This window comes from Podarcis gaigeae (genome assembly GCF_964106915.1).
Source record: "Podarcis gaigeae genome assembly, chromosome: 1".
In the NCBI taxonomy this organism is placed as follows: domain Eukaryota; kingdom Metazoa; phylum Chordata; class Lepidosauria; order Squamata; family Lacertidae; genus Podarcis; species Podarcis gaigeae.
In genome coordinates, this window is record NC_139678.1 from 48,850,549 (window position 1) to 48,866,249 (window position 15,701).

Consider the following 15,701-nt stretch of genomic DNA (forward strand, 5'->3'; position numbering starts at 1 on the left):
GAGTGGGGTGTGTGTGTGTGTATTTTTGGACCAGGTTAGCCAAAATGGTTTGTATGCTGTCAGCGGATTCTTGTTGTCTTGTTGGGTTATGTATGTGATAAAGGGAAACCATACCAGGGTGAAGGTGTCTTCTCCTATTTGTGTCCCTGTGACAGTTTCAGTTTATTGGTTAGTTTTTCTAATAAGGCTTTTTTCCATACTATTTGATACCATTGGTCTAGGCTTTCTTCTGACAGGACTCTATGACGCTTCTGGCTGCTGAGAGAAGATGGGTTATGAGCTCTTTATAATGTGATTGGGCATTATCTTGGAAGATGTTCACTACGGCAAGTTCTGGGGTGTGTTCTAATACCTGTTTAGTTATTTTGCATATTTCTTGTAGGACTGCTGTCCAGAAGGATTTGATTTTAAGGCATTCCGACCGCATGTTGGAGGTTCTGAAGATTTAATTTACAGGAAGTTTGCTACTCTAATTTTATCACATAGATTTTCCCATCAGTAAAAGTCCTTGCTTTAGGAATCACTGACAGCTTGCTTATTTCACTCCTATGAGTTTTCAAGGCTCACAGTCTTCCCTCAACTAAGACAGCAATCCTAACCCCTGATCTGCCTGCTGGTGGGAGCTACTAACTCCACCACAATAACGGAATCCTGCCATGTCCAATGAAAGTTTGGAATAGTGCATGCTACCACCAGCAATGTTCCCACTGGTGGCTATGACTAATGGAGCTAATGCAGCAAAAAGTGTCAGGAACAACTGCCTTCTCCTCCACACCTTTTACCAAGGCTGGTAGAAGGAGTAGGACTTTAGATGCAGTTGTGGATCTGCCACCCTGTCCTATTTTGCTGTTCCTGGCTAGTCCTTTAGATTGTTGTGTTACCTAGCTTCAGGTTAACTGTACCTCTGTTGCAAACCGGTACTTTTGCAGACCACCATTATCAGTTTCTGACCTCTCTCATTTGCCTTTGTTACTCAGAAGAATAACAGTTCAGTTAAAACAACCATGACTAAAAATGTTTTTGGTTTCATTATGCCCATCTGCAAAGCTAATAGTTTAGAAAATGATTATTCTGCACTGGCTTCAAACTGGGAGGATTCCTTTCCACTTTAGTTCACAATCCACAGTTGGCATATCTCATTTTGAATATTGTGGTTTATGCAATAAACATAAAGGACACAGGCTTCAAATTATGTGACATACAGAAGGTGTACTTTTTAAAAACTTTATTGCTGAATGGTCTGACTGATCATCATTTAATTAGTACATGATGGCTGTTAAGGAAAGACTGACCATGACAAAGTTTCAAACTTAGTAAAACAAGTTTCTGTTTACACTGTTTAATTCCCTTTACTCCCATCTACTTAAAATAAATGATAGAATCTGGAGGAGTACATTGGCCTTGGTCTTAGTAATTAGCAATAAAGAAAACATGCTATGTTTAACTTTATACTACAAGCTGAATGATTAAAAGTGTAATACTACAAAATCTGAAGAATCATAAATAACCAGGACTATATTGATTTGCAAGTGCATTCTTTAAGCAAGATTCCTTGTGGATTGACAGGAGAGAGAAAGTTGGTGGGCGAGAAAAACACACTAACAGTCAGGGACACTGGCCTCAGGAACAGTAGAAGTCATTCCAGCTACTAGGTTTTACAAGCTCAAATATGTGTAAGTAAATGTCTAGCTCATAAAGGGTAAGCAAGCAGAAGTAAGTCACCAAGCTATTTTATCTATAGAGTATGTACTCTATAGAGTATGAATGTACAAGAGAAACTGGGAGATATTTCATGATTTTGCGATGAAAAAAGCCAGAAAAATAAAGATTTTAAGTAAAATGGTCTATTTATAAATCACATTGATTCATTAGAATAAAAAATGAAAAACATAAGGATAAATTTAAATTAAATATAAATTATTAGGATCAATTTAAAAGTTATAAAAACTCCATTTGTGTTATGCCAGAGTTAGGCAACCTGTGACTTTCCAGATAATGTTGGTCTACAGTAATCATCAGCACAGCTAATAGCCCAGGATTACTCTCTCTCTCTCTCTCTCTCTCTCTCTCTCTCTCTCTCTCTCACACACACACACACACACAAAAACCACCCTTCATCCAAAATTCACAGGGCAGTTCATGACATAAAAATACAAAAGAACAGAAATTATCTAATTTAATCTAATCTAATTGAACCAAGCTCCCTCTTTTCACAAACACATCTAAAAGGCCACAGAATTTTCATCAGGCAAAAGGCCTGGTTATAGAGAAAGGCTTTGCCTGGCACCTAAAGATATGTAATGAAGGTGCTAGGCAAGCCTCCCTAAGGCGAGCATTCCACAACCAGGGAGCCAGTGCAGAAAAGGCCTGTTGCCACCCTCTGGATCTCTAGTGGAGGACGGACATGAAGAGCCTCTGATGATGATTGCAGGGTCTGGGTTGCTTCTTTTGGGGAGAGGTGGTCCTTGAGGTATTGCAGACCTGAGCTGTTTAAGGCTTTATAGGTCAAAACCAGCACTTTGCACTGGACCTGGAAACTAATTAGCAGTGTACTTGGGCCAGGATTGGTGTAATATGCTGAAAGCCTCTTGCACCAGTGAGCAGCCTGGCCACCAAATTCTGCACCAGCTGAAGTTTCTAAACCATCTACAAAGGCTTACCAGAGCACAGACCACAGAAATTAGGTTATCCCTTTCCAGATAGAGGCACAGCTAGGCCACCAGCTGAAGCTGATGGAAGGCACTCTGCACCACTGAGGCCACCTGAAATTCAAGTGACAGCAAAGGATGCAGGAGTATACCCAAGCTACATACCCACTGCTGCAGAGGGAGCAAAACCCCATCAAGAGCAGGGAACCTTCCATCCATCCTGTCTAGAGAACTGCCCACTAACAGAGCCTTATTCGTATCTGGATTGAGCTTGTTTGTTAGCTCTCATCCAGTCCATTACCAAGGCAAGACCAAGGTGTTTCATGTTGTAAGGACCAGGGCCTTTTCAGTACTGGCCCCGATCTGGTGGAACGCTCTGTCACAAGAGACTAGGGCCCTGCGGGACTTGACATCTTTCCGTAGGACCTGCAAGACAGAGCTGTTCCGCCTGGCTTTTGGTTTGGACTCAGTCAGACCCTTATGTTTCCCACAGGGAAATAAGTACTACTCAGAATTGTTTTAAAGATTTTCTTGCACATCGAATCTGAGCATATTGATTTCAACGGTACAGCAGAGCAAGATGTCTTCAAATACAAACAAGTTCAAAGGTCATTATAGATGTGCAGTTAATTAATTTAATTAAACAAGTAATACCACAATACAGTTTCTGTAAAAGGAAAGAGAGCATTATTTTTAATCAAATTTAGAATTTGTTGGAAAGAGTTGGAGAACAACACTAAGAGTCTCAAATCAACTCCTTGCTTGTTGTCAGTCTCACCAATTTAGCAGGACTTAAATCTGTGACTGAAGAATGTTGATTAATCACACCAGTTCACCAATCTTCATAGCCTGATTATTGCACTAGCTAAGAACATTTAGTTCAAAGTCACGTCATAATTTCTAGTAAACATCTAAAATATGTAGATGGTGGGAAATGACCACACTAACAGAAGATTTTAATTTTTGTATTTATAATGGAAGCATTTTATTTCTAGCTACTGCAGTCTTTGAAGCACATATAAAAAGATGCCAACATTGAGTAGATAGATCCTGAAAAAGATGCCAATCAATATTGAGTAGATATATACTGAAATAATGGAACATGGTTTAATTCCCTTCATTTCCTCTCTCATGTCTCCCACCTTTGGGCAGCAGCTGGAACTCCTCATTTATACCAGATTAGCATTCCATTGGCACTCTCAGGAGCTGACTGTTTGTTTCCATAGCAACAGCTCTGCCAGCTAGCCTGCAACTTGTGAAAAGAAAAAACTTAAATCATGAAATCGCAACCAGTCATTCCTCTGTCTTCTCAGATTCTTTTCTACTGAAGTCAGGTAACAGTGATTAGCATCCTAAGCCTGTTAAACAGAAAATTAGATGATTACTCATATGCAAAGCTGTACTACATCTTCCTACTAGCTGTATCAAGCTCAGTTGGCAGATGGCTAAAGCTTCCTAGTAAGTAGAAGTAATGATGTCAAAACCTCTAAAGAACAGCACGTAAACTATCTGCTCTATTTATGTCAGTTATCTGAGACCACTTAATACTGACTCAGGTGAAAATTCACTTTATGTGATAGGCAAAAATAATAATAATTCTAGATTTAATTTAAAAGTGTAAACTATCAGGTTCACTTATACTAATGCTGTGTGCACTTTAGAAAACCTTAAGAGTGGACTGCTTAACAGTTCAGCTGATTTACTGGTCTTCCAACCACCATGAAAAGATATCCCTGCTATTCATTTCCTGTGAAGCTTATTCACAAAGGGGGGAAAAGAGTCTACCCACCTACAAAGTAGTTCTAGTTTCTCCAACCAATCAATAATACAACCTGGAGGATTAGACATCAGTTTCCTGGCACAGGTAAAATGACAATTTCAATGCCACCTCTTAGAAAATGCAACTAAGTGTTATAGGTCTCACTTACAAATATTGTGAAACCCATTTTGATTGGCTCCAAAGCAGCGTTAGAAACTTAGATATATAAGCTAGGTGCCAAACCAGAGTTACAGTTGCCAAAATGGAATGCCTAGTTGCCATTTTGGGGCCAGTCGGTTCAAAAGTGGTATTTTTCAATGTGACTTTTTGGTTCCTGAAATTCGTTCTGATTGTGCAGATAAAATGTAATGAATAGAATTCTACAGGATGTGTTGCTAGTGTGTGAAAACAGTCAAGATCCAAGCATCCCCAGGCATGCACCTCCAGAGGGTGGAGATGTCAGGCACCATCCTGGAACCTAGGCATCTTCACTCGGTTGCAAGTGCCGATAGCCAGGTACAAAATGCACATGGTGAATTTTAAACACTGTTCCAAAGAACAACACACAGTGATCCATGAACACAGTGGCTTTTCATACCCCATTTCTTGGTACAGCCTTTTATGTCCTCCAAAAATCCACTTGATGATCAAAGGGCTACCAAGAGTGGTTACAGTGTGGGACACCAGGGATGGGGGAGAATTGACAACTTCTCTATGAACAAATGCAAGAGACACTTCAGATCCAAACCTTCTTCCAAAACAGTTCAACATCATGGTTAACTGCTCCTTAGCTCCTGGCAATTTGCTTCTCTGAAACCCACCCCCCTTCAGAATAAAAATTTGCTTGTGCCACACAGACTTTTTTATTGGTAAGAAATGCATTGGAAAACAAAAAGAAACAACTCGTAGCAGTGCTAAAACACATAGAACACAACTACTTTGTAATATGACCATGAGAAAGTATAAAAGAACGCAGCTACATAAGAACATGAATCATTCTCAAAATATAATTATAAACAAGCCTCTCACATATGTACCTTAAGTATTATACAAACTCAGTGAGAGGTGGGAGCTTGCTTTTGCTGGGTAATCTCATTTATATTAGGTCTAATGTGAGATAAACACTCTCATCTCCTCAACACCACAAAGAAGCCTTTCTCTTTTCTGATCTTTCATAATTGTCAGAGTTGAAAATCCCTATTCACACTATGTAGGGGAGAACTGTAGAACAATAGCCCATGCTCTTGAAGAGAAGCATGGATACTGTTTCTGATCATAGATTTTTTTAAAAAAATATATTTTTTAAAAATACTAACTATACTGTACTGAAATGTTTAAAAGTTTCTTTGATTGTCCTTGAATATTCCTACCACACTTGCTATCCTCTCCTGCCACACCTGTGTGGTGCACCACACCCTTTAAGAACCACTGTCTTGGGGGGGGGGGATGAGTCAGTGCTACTCTGTTACTCTTGCTTGACTTTTGCTGCAGCTTTCAATAGCATGAACAATGGAATCCTCCTGGATTACCTCTGCAAGTTGGGGACACAGTATAGAAGGTTCCACTACTTCTGTGATCATTTCCAGACAGTAAGCATTGGAGAGTCCCATGGACTTCAAGAAGATCAAACCTATCCATTCTTAAGGAAATCAGCTTTGAGTGCTCACTGGAAGGGCAGATCGTGAAGCTGAGGCTCCAATACTTTGGCCACCTCATGAGAAGAGAAGACTCCCTGGAAAAGACCCTGATGTTGGTAAAGATGGAGGGCACAAGGAGAAGGGGACGACAGAGGACAAGATGGTTGGATAGTGTTTTCGAAGCTACCAGCATGAGTATGACCAAACTGCAGGAGGCAGTGGAAGACAGAAGTGCCTGGTGTGCTCTGGTCCATGGGGTCACGAAGAGTCGGACATGACTAAACGACTAAACAACAACAAAGCATTGGATGACTGCCTTTCAGCTCCTTTGAAATTGTGTTGTAGGATGCTGCAGTGCCCCTTCCCCAAATGCTATTTAACTTCTAGATGAAGCAGCTGGGTGCAGTAATTAGGTGATTTGGGTCACAGACACAGAGTCATCAGTATGCTGATGACACACATCTCTATTTCTCTGTAACATCTGAATCATGTATTACTGCACAAGTCCTTGGCCAGTACCTGGACTTAAGAGGTGGGCTGGAGTGGTGAATAAAAAAACACCTCACTCCTGGTAAGATCGAAGTCCTATGTGTGAATAGTTCCTAGGTCTGATCAACTGCATGTTCAGGATGGAGTTGAACTACATCTGAAGAAGCAGGCTGTTAGGCTAAGAGTACTTCTCGATTGCTGATGCTGGAGGCCAAGTGTCTTCAGTGGCTAGGAGTGCTTTCTACTAGCTTTGGCTGATATGCCACAAATGGCTACAGTGATATATGCAGTGCAACGTCAAGACTGGATTATTGCAATGCACTCTTATGTGTGTCAACTCTTGACTAGAAGTTGCAGTTAGTGCAAAATGCAGCAGCCAGATTGTGACAATTTTGTTGAAACAACTGCATGGGCGTTGGGGCAACTATATGCTGTTGGGCCAGGTTTAAGGCATTTTATTTTATAAAGGTTCCCCACCCCGTTGAAGGTTAAATTATACACTGAAACTACAATCATATGTAAGATTTTCCTATATAATTCTCAAATGCCTCATGGCTATCACAGCACAGAAGTGCATTAAATCTGAGCCATTGGAGCACCTGATGGACCTTGAGAACACAGCCTCCTCAGTTTGTAATCTGTAAAATGGAAGTAATGGCTTAATTCACAGGACTATTTGTTAGAGGCATAGGAAAGGTTATGGAATGAAGGAATAAAATTTACTGCCTGTAAAGCATTAAAAGAAAATATTATGAAAATGATGTATAGGTGGTATTTAACACCAACTAAACTTGCTAAAATATATAAGACAAAAGAGAAGAATTGTTGGAAATGTAAAGAAAAGGAAGGGAATTTCTATCATATGTGGTGGACATGTAGTAAAGGAAAGGTTTTCTGGGAAATGATAAATAATGAGTTAAAGAAAATGTACAAAAGTATATTTGTCAAAAAACCAGAAGCATTCTTATTGGGTATAGTAGCTGAAGAAATTCCAAAGAAAGACCAAAAACTGTTTAGATATGCAACAACGGCAGCGAGGACTTTGCTAGACCCAAAATGGAAGCAACAGGAATTACCAATGATTGAAGAGTGGCAGACGAAGATGATGGAATACACAGAGCTGGCGAAGCTGACCAGGAAAATCCGAAACCAACGTGATCAAACTTTCCAAAAAGACTGGGGTAAATTTATACAATATTTGAAGAACAACTGCAACCAATTAACAACACTAGCAGGACTGACTTAAGAAGACTTGTAAAATTTTCAATTTATACCTTAAGAGTCGGACACGACTAAACAACAACAAATAATTTAAAAATGGGGCAATAGTAATGGATGAAATGTAAACAAATGTTATGACATAGAAATGAATTATGGTAACCATGAGGTGGTAAGGAGGGAAGTTGATTAGCTCATATGAGCAAATAATAGTGTGAAAAAATATTATATTTAAATGATATAAAATGGAAAATTAATAAAGTATTATAAAAAATAATAATTCACAGGACTATTCTTAGGATAAATGAAATAGGAATTATGAACCACTTTTCAACTCAAGAGACTAATACAATTGTTAAGAGGATCAAAAAGCAATTTATAACCTGGGACATTCCTGAATATTTTAGGGTTTTACAAGAAAGAGACCATCAATCAGTTGATGATGTCAGCTTGGAACAGTAGGATTCGGCTACTCCCGTTTCAGGCAGGAGTGGTTATTGTTAGTCATCACTTTAGTTTCATTCCATTCATTTTACACTTACTAGAACTTTGAGAGCGCAATCACATCAGATTTCGCAAGCTTCAGAGACAACTATTTCTCTCATGACATACCACATTTTTCAGTGCACTAGATGAAGCAGAATTCTCTTTATAACATCAGAGTTTCCAGTGCCATCATTGCTTCAACTGCACATGGGAAGCCAGTTTTGACATACCTACCAGAATGATACATAGCTATGTCATTTATGTTTACCATTTGGCTGGAATTAAGATAAGACTTCTAAGTGTGGTTTTAGGAATGCTGCATTATCAGCTGAAGAGAAGGTTAAACTGAGAAGTGAAAAACACAGCCTTTTCTTACTTTTTAAGTCTATCGTTTAGTTCAGTGGGAGTTTTAGGTCTTAGCACAGCCAGTAAAGGCAATTAGAGGCATTTGTTAAGAAGTAGGAGATTCAGTGAAGTCTACCTGACTTCAGAAAAATAAGCAGTTCTCTTTGTGATCTTTCTAGAATCAAATATGTATTACCTTAACTACGAAAAGGTATATGAACCTATCAGTTAAGGATTTCAGCAAGGTCAGCCAAAACCTGAACTCACCAAAGACTTGACACTCCCAAGCAGAGAAGGAATAGATGTTTTTGAAGTTATGCTTGAACTCTGCAGTCCAGCATGGCTGAAAGGATGAGGCCCCACTTGCATTACCCAGTTCAGAGCTGGGAAGGAAAGGCGGGCCTTGTTCCCACAATGAGCTAGAAAGAGTACTAGGCAACTCTAAATTTCAATGTAACATCAAAGAGAAGATCTGGCCCAAGAGGGAACAAGTCCTTCTGAGGCCAGCATGGCAAAGACAAACTGCTCACTAGCTCTGAGTTGAGCAGAAGGAAGGAAACTCATTCCCATGGGCCTAGCACAACATCAGAGTGAGTCCTTGTCCTACTCAGGAACTTGAGAAGGGTGAGGTTTTCTTGGTCTAATGGCAACTGCAACATACTCAAATGACATATTTTCAGCATTGGAAACTTTTCTGTAATGAAAATTACACCTAACATTTTCTGTTATCTTTTTTCCTAAAAATTCATTGTTTAATGATATCAGTAGTATAATGAATAGATATAATACCAGACAAACTGATCAGCACCAAAGTTTTAATTAATTAAATTTTATGATGTATCCCCAGGAAACATTTATCTCTTTGACAGTATTCCTATAAAACATCTCTCTCCCTAACCTGTCCCCCTTTCTCTCTTACACACACACACACACACACATACACCCCAACCCAAAATCAAGCTCAGAATTCACATGTGACCTAAGTGAAAGTTAAAATTTTGTTGAAGTAGATTAGTGGAACATATAATGCACACCTCGTGGGGTGTATCAGTTTTAGCCTGTTAATAGTTCTTCGTAACTTTCTCTTTAAATTTAGGTAGCATAAAATAAGTGAATGTCTGCTGTTGAATCCTCATGTCTTAGAATTTACCCTAATAAATAAGATCGTAGAGACCCTACATGCAGTGTTCTTACATTAGGCTCCTCAGTCCAATAAGACGTCACAAGACCTATGATATATTAACTGGAAAAGTATGTCCACTGCACCAAGTCTAACTTAGAATCGTAGAGCTGGAGGGGACCCCAAAGGTCTCATCTAGTCCAACCTCTAGTCCTCTAATGTAGGAATCTCAACTAAAGCACCCCTGACAGATGGTCATCCAAGTTGCTATCATGTGAACAACAAAACCAGCCACAATGTTCCCAAGGAGCTTGGTTTGGGTGCCTGTATAAGCCACAACTTGGGAAGCCACACAGGGAGCCTCATGTGGCACTGGATGTGAGATAGAAGCCATGACAACCAATAGCACAAACTGACTGTAGTTAATTGCTGCACAGGTTTAGAGGGTATCCTGCATGACAACAGCCTTTACTTGTGGCATGAATGCTTTGATTGAATTGGAAAGCAACATATACCAATGCATTGCTGTTTTCCCCAACCTGAAGGGCTCTAATTCCCATCAGTCCAAGTAAGCATGGCTAATGATGAGGGATGATGGAAGGCTGAGGTACAGGATCTTTCTTGTTCACTCCAGTGTGACACTTTTTCCAGTATGTGGAAAGACCCAGCTTCAAAGCAGTGTACCGTCTGATTGACAATTGCAAGTCCCCTCTTTAATTCATATGAAGAACCAATCATGCAGGTTGAAAAAAAATGCATGATCTGCCACTAAAGATGTACCTTGCATTTTGAGAAAATCCTCAGGGCAACACAGAGATTGAATTGGTTGTACCCAATACATATAACAGAAGAACTGTCAAGCTAAAATATTATCCTTCAGATTCAATAGAGCAAGCAGACACATGAGCCTCCGACAGAATACATCTGATAAAGCAGGACCTATTGGTAAATTTCTAAATGTTTTGGAACCAACTTGAGTTGTATTCAAAGTAGTGCTAAGAAAGATGGCCTGTTAGCACAAGGATTTCCACTTGTCGAGCAAAACTTCCCTTTCTCCTTCCTCTGTGTGCCCCATGTGTTCTAGGGGTTCCCCACACACTCTGGAGCAGGTCTGAGGAAGGTGTAGTAGGAAAACAGTGGGGGGGGGGAGTTCTGTTGCACATGAGAGTCCTTGCACAGAGAGGACCCATTAGTTGGATACTGCTCCAGGTGTCTACAATCAAAGTACAGTGGTACCTAGGGTTACATACGCTTCAGGTTACGGATGCTTCAGGTTACAGACTCCGCTAACCCAGAAATAGTACCTCGGGTTAAGAACTTTGCTTCAGGATGAGAAATCACGCGGCGGTGGTGCGGCAGCAGCAGCGGGAGGCCCCATTAGCTAAAGTGGTGCTTCATGTTAAGAACGGACCTCCGGAACGAATTAAGTTTGTAACCAGAGGTACCACTGCAGTTCCTGAAGGCATGAATTCTGCTCATCCCTGCCCCTAAGTTCCATTGTAGAATGCTTTCTTTGCCCATGAATATGAAATACATTTGTTAAAAATGACACCCTATTCTGTGCAATATAAATTCAAAGCAGCCAATACAATTTAAAATCAAATTAAACTGAAATCCAATAAAGGGTATAGCAAATAGCAAAATATCAGCAACATAAATCTTAAAAGGACCTAATTAAAATATGCCCACTGAAATAAAACTGGCTTAAATGTGCACTTTAAAAGCAGGCAGTGAAGGAGCCAGAAACCTGCCTAGGAAGACGCTTTCATAATTTGGACATTGCAATAAAAAGTCCTGTCTCTTCATCCCCAAATAAACAAACCATCAGTGGAAAACCACAAGGACTTAGAAAGCAGAGCCAAGTTCTTCAGCAGGTTCAGGCTGGAGGAGAATAATTCCTCTGAACCTCAGCCCAACACAGGCAGCTTACGTTTCTGAAGACCAAAGTGGGCATTTTGAATTGAGGTTGGCAAAAGTGATGTCCAGAGATGTTGGTACATAACTGGCATTGCATTATCAGTCCTACTAGCCCCAGACAACAAGCCTGGCACAGCATTCTGGATCAAATGTAGTTTGAAGTCTGTCCTCAAAGGCAGTCTCACGAGGTGCAGTATATCCAAACGAACAGGAACTGGCCTGGGAATGAATGACCATGTCCAGATATAACTTTAGGAATGCAAACAGCTGGAATTCCAGTTAAAATTGATAAAAGGCACTCCTGTTAACTGCTGTTACCTGCACGTTCAGAAATGCAGAGGGATCCAAACTGCAAATTGATTGATGGTGCAATGTGGGGCTTTATAAAATACATTTCAAAATGTTGATTGGATTCAGAATCTGTGTCAGAGTCATGCTCATAACCCTTCATTCCAAATTGGAATAGCAGTTCCCTTCCAAATTTGAATTACGGTATTTGTAGGCTTCCTGCAAATTCTTCACTACACCTCAGGTCCCCAAAAGTTGGGCTTGTCATGAATATCTGCTAAAAACTGATGGGATGCCTCCTGCCACAAGGTTGAGGGTGTGAGGCAACAAGGTCTGCCTGCCTTGTGAGTGCTCAGCTAACTGAAGAACCACAGCATGGTAAGAAATTCACAAGATAAGCTTTAACAAGTCAATATACCAGAGTCCAGTTAAGTAGTCACATACATCAACAACTAATTACACTGATAGGCAATAACTTAAACTAGCAAATAATGTACATGCAAGTTTACTTCCCTACAAAATGTTTAACCAGACTGACACCAGTCAGTTAAGTACAGAGTTTGACCAGCAAGATTTATTTAAAATATTTGTGTTCCAGATTTAAGGTTCAATGTGGCTCCTACAATGTTTTATAAATAATCAAGAAATTCAGTTGTCAGTAGCAAACATTATTGCTAAAGACCAGCCTACCATTATATAACAAAATAAGAGGGGAAAAGTGGATCTTACAGCTTCTCCAATAAGGGAGGAACTAGTAAGAAAGGTTCTGTTCCTAGTTGTTGAGAACTTCATCTAATGTATTGGTGTTAAATGAAGAAGGTCTTATCAGAGGATGTGGAGATTCATAAATGGAGGGGTAATCTCTATTGATTCCAGTCCATACAGGGCTTCAAAGGTAAGCACTTCAAATTGGACCCGAAAGCTAACATTTCAGCAAGTTTTTAATGCTTCATTTTTTACTATGTTTTTATATGCTGCAAACTGCCCAGTGTGGCTGGGGATATCCAGCCAGATGGGCAGGGTATAAATAATAAAATTATTAAAATTATTGTTTTTACTTTTCATTGTTTCTGCGGAGGCTGCTGGACAACTGCACTGCACTTGTCAGAGTCCTCCGTGTGCCAGTAGTGGTTTAGTCATGTTGGCTACATGACCCGGAAAGCTGTCTGTGGAGAAACACGGGCTCCCTCGGCCTGAGATCAGTGTTGCACCCCATAGTCGCCTTTGACTGGACTTAACCGTCCAGGGGTCCTTTACCTTTTACCTTTACTAATTTACTTCAACTGGTAACTGGGAATGGGTGCTTGGAGTTGGTGGTAAGACAGCAGCAAGATCTGTAAGTTGCCCCTTTCTTTGAATTTTGTGATGTAAGTATTCCCTGGTCAGTGTTAAGTTGCCAGATGACAGATTTGGAACCATAAAATATTAATCTTTTGGTGAGAGGTCACCATCTATCTGCTCTCGGTGTGCTTGCTGGCTCGCTACTAAATGCATTGCCATTGCTGTTTTGGTGCTTAGAGTTGGTGGCAAGACAGCAACAAGATCTGCAAGTTGCCCCTTTCTTTGAATTTTGATAATGCATTCACTAGCAATACAGCAAACCTAAAAAGGGGAGGTGATCAAGCAGACACAGGTAATAACAGATGCTTCAAATGCAGCAGCTATCAGTCAAGGACATCCAACACACTGAGCATGCACATGGTTCAGAATCACACTCGTATTTCATCCAGGTGGTTGAGACTGAACTACTGCAGTATATACAACAGAGATATACATGCCTAAGGAACAGTTAGCAGGACACTGAGAGAAGATGGCTAAGTTTCGCCTTGACCAAGACACATGGAATTGCTGTCCGCTACAGCAATAAAGGGACACGGGTGGCGCTGTGGGTTAAACCACAGAGCCTAGGACTTGCCGATCAGAAGGTAGGCGGTTCGAATTCCCACAATGGGGTGAGCTCCCGTTGCTCGGTCCCTGCTCCTGCCAACCTAGCAGTTCGAAAGCACGTCAATGTGCAAGTAGATAAATAGGTACCGCTCTGGCGGGAAGGTAAACGGCATTTCCGTGTGCTGCTCTGGTTTGCCAGAAGTGGCTTAGTCATGCTCGCCACCTGACCCAGAAGCTGTACGCCTGCTCCCTCAGCCAATAAAGGGAGATGAGCGCCGCAACCCCAGTGTCGGTCACGACTGGACCTAATGGTCAGGAGTCCCCTTTACCTTTACAGCAATAAAGTTGTATCTCATCACATGTGTTTTACTGGATGAGAATGACTTCCATTGACAAATAAATGGTGGTGGGTATGAACACTGGATAAAACTGTTAGATCTAATTGCATCTTGTGTACTAAATGAACCATCACAATGGCTTTAATGAGCAAAGTAAGTGATTGTTCCTCTTCAAGTTTGGAATATTTTCCTTGGCACAGCAGCATGCTTCAGACTGAACCGATGCTCTGTTCCAGCTCCTTACTTCTCATTCTATAATCAGATAGTTTTACTGATGTATTAGAAGCCTTTTTTTGCTTATAAGTGCTTATATTTATTATAGTGATATTGCCAGTTTTCAATTCCAAATTAAACTGAGGAATTAATCCATCACTATTTCACCATGTCTTGTAGATTCATTTCAGACTATAACTGCTATTGCTATCAGTATTACACTGTGGAATGGATACATACAAAAAAGTAATAATGGTGTTAAAACATGGAATAAGTGGCTCAGCTTAAACTCACTTGTGTGCAATCCAAGCAAAGTTAAGTACTTTTAAGTCTCACTGATTTTAGTGGAAGAGATTTAAGTACACATTTAATTCTCCTGTTGAAATTAATGGGACAAAGTACTTAGTTTCAGCTGGAGTGTGTTCTTAGTGTTTACAAAGTTCAGCAATCAAAAGGAAAGCCACATATTTCAAAAGCATCTGCTTACCTCTCTGACGTTTCACCCAGGTAAGATACTTAATAGTCACTATAAAATTGCTCTAATCCAGAAATTTAAGCATATTCAGGCAATGATTCACAGTAAAAATAATCAGAAACAGATTTTGTATTTGTAATAACTAGCAAGTGGTATTAAGTTCACATTAATTTATTTAAAACTGTTATAGCACATCTACATGAATTGGTTTCTAAGCATACCATTACGTTTGCAAGGCTCCAACTCTTAAATTCATGATGAAGTTTATTTCCTATATCATCTGTGCTTCTTTAATTATCCAAGACTTGTTTTTCATTTCTAACACAATTCTACCTTTCTTCTTGTTGCCTTTAAAGTCTTAAAGGGAAGCTTAAATTCATACTTCTATAGTATGAATTTTTGAGACAATGGTGATAGATTAATTACACACCTTAATAAAAATCCCTTTAGCCAATGCTATCCTGTTTAGATAGTCACACAATGAAGTACACCTTCCCCAAATATTTGCATAAAGAAAGCAGATTCTGAGGGACAGGCAATACAAATATGCCATATTAGTGATAATCTATACTTACAACCACTGAAAGGAATATAAATAGAATAAGAATATAAAAATTAAATTGTGACACGATCAAAGGTTAATTGAAAATAAACAAAAAATGATGCCAAGTTTCTGTTTGGGCCCACTTTGGCTGGCTAGGGCTAAGCCAGAAGATAGGTAGGTTTTAATTTTAATCTTTTATAAATATTGTAACACACTGGTCCCACAGGATGGAGCATACTAGAAATTTGAACCAGATTGACTTGTTGCTAGCTGGTGCCCTTTTAAGCTTTAAATGACAGGATAGAATAGGTTGATTCAATGGCCAAAGCAGATCCTT

At 39.8% G+C, this 15,701-nt stretch overlaps 1 protein-coding gene across 6 annotated transcripts in view; it reads right to left on the reverse strand.

Moving 5' to 3' along the window:
• PALS1 (protein associated with LIN7 1, MAGUK p55 family member) overlaps nucleotides 1-15,701 on the reverse strand; it is a 51,731-nt gene that overhangs the window by 33,011 nt on the left and 3,019 nt on the right. For 2 of the 6 annotated variants that reach the window (XM_083750562.1, XM_083750567.1), the window contains exon 2: nucleotides 3,791-4,006. The exons of 2 other annotated variants lie outside the window; for them this stretch is intronic. The gene's annotated coding sequence lies outside the window, so the exon portion shown is untranslated. Of the gene's footprint in view, nucleotides 1-3,790; nucleotides 4,007-4,437; nucleotides 4,504-15,701 lie in introns of all 6 variants that reach the window. 2 more of the 6 variants (XM_083750564.1, XM_083750563.1) reach the window with 2 other exon arrangements.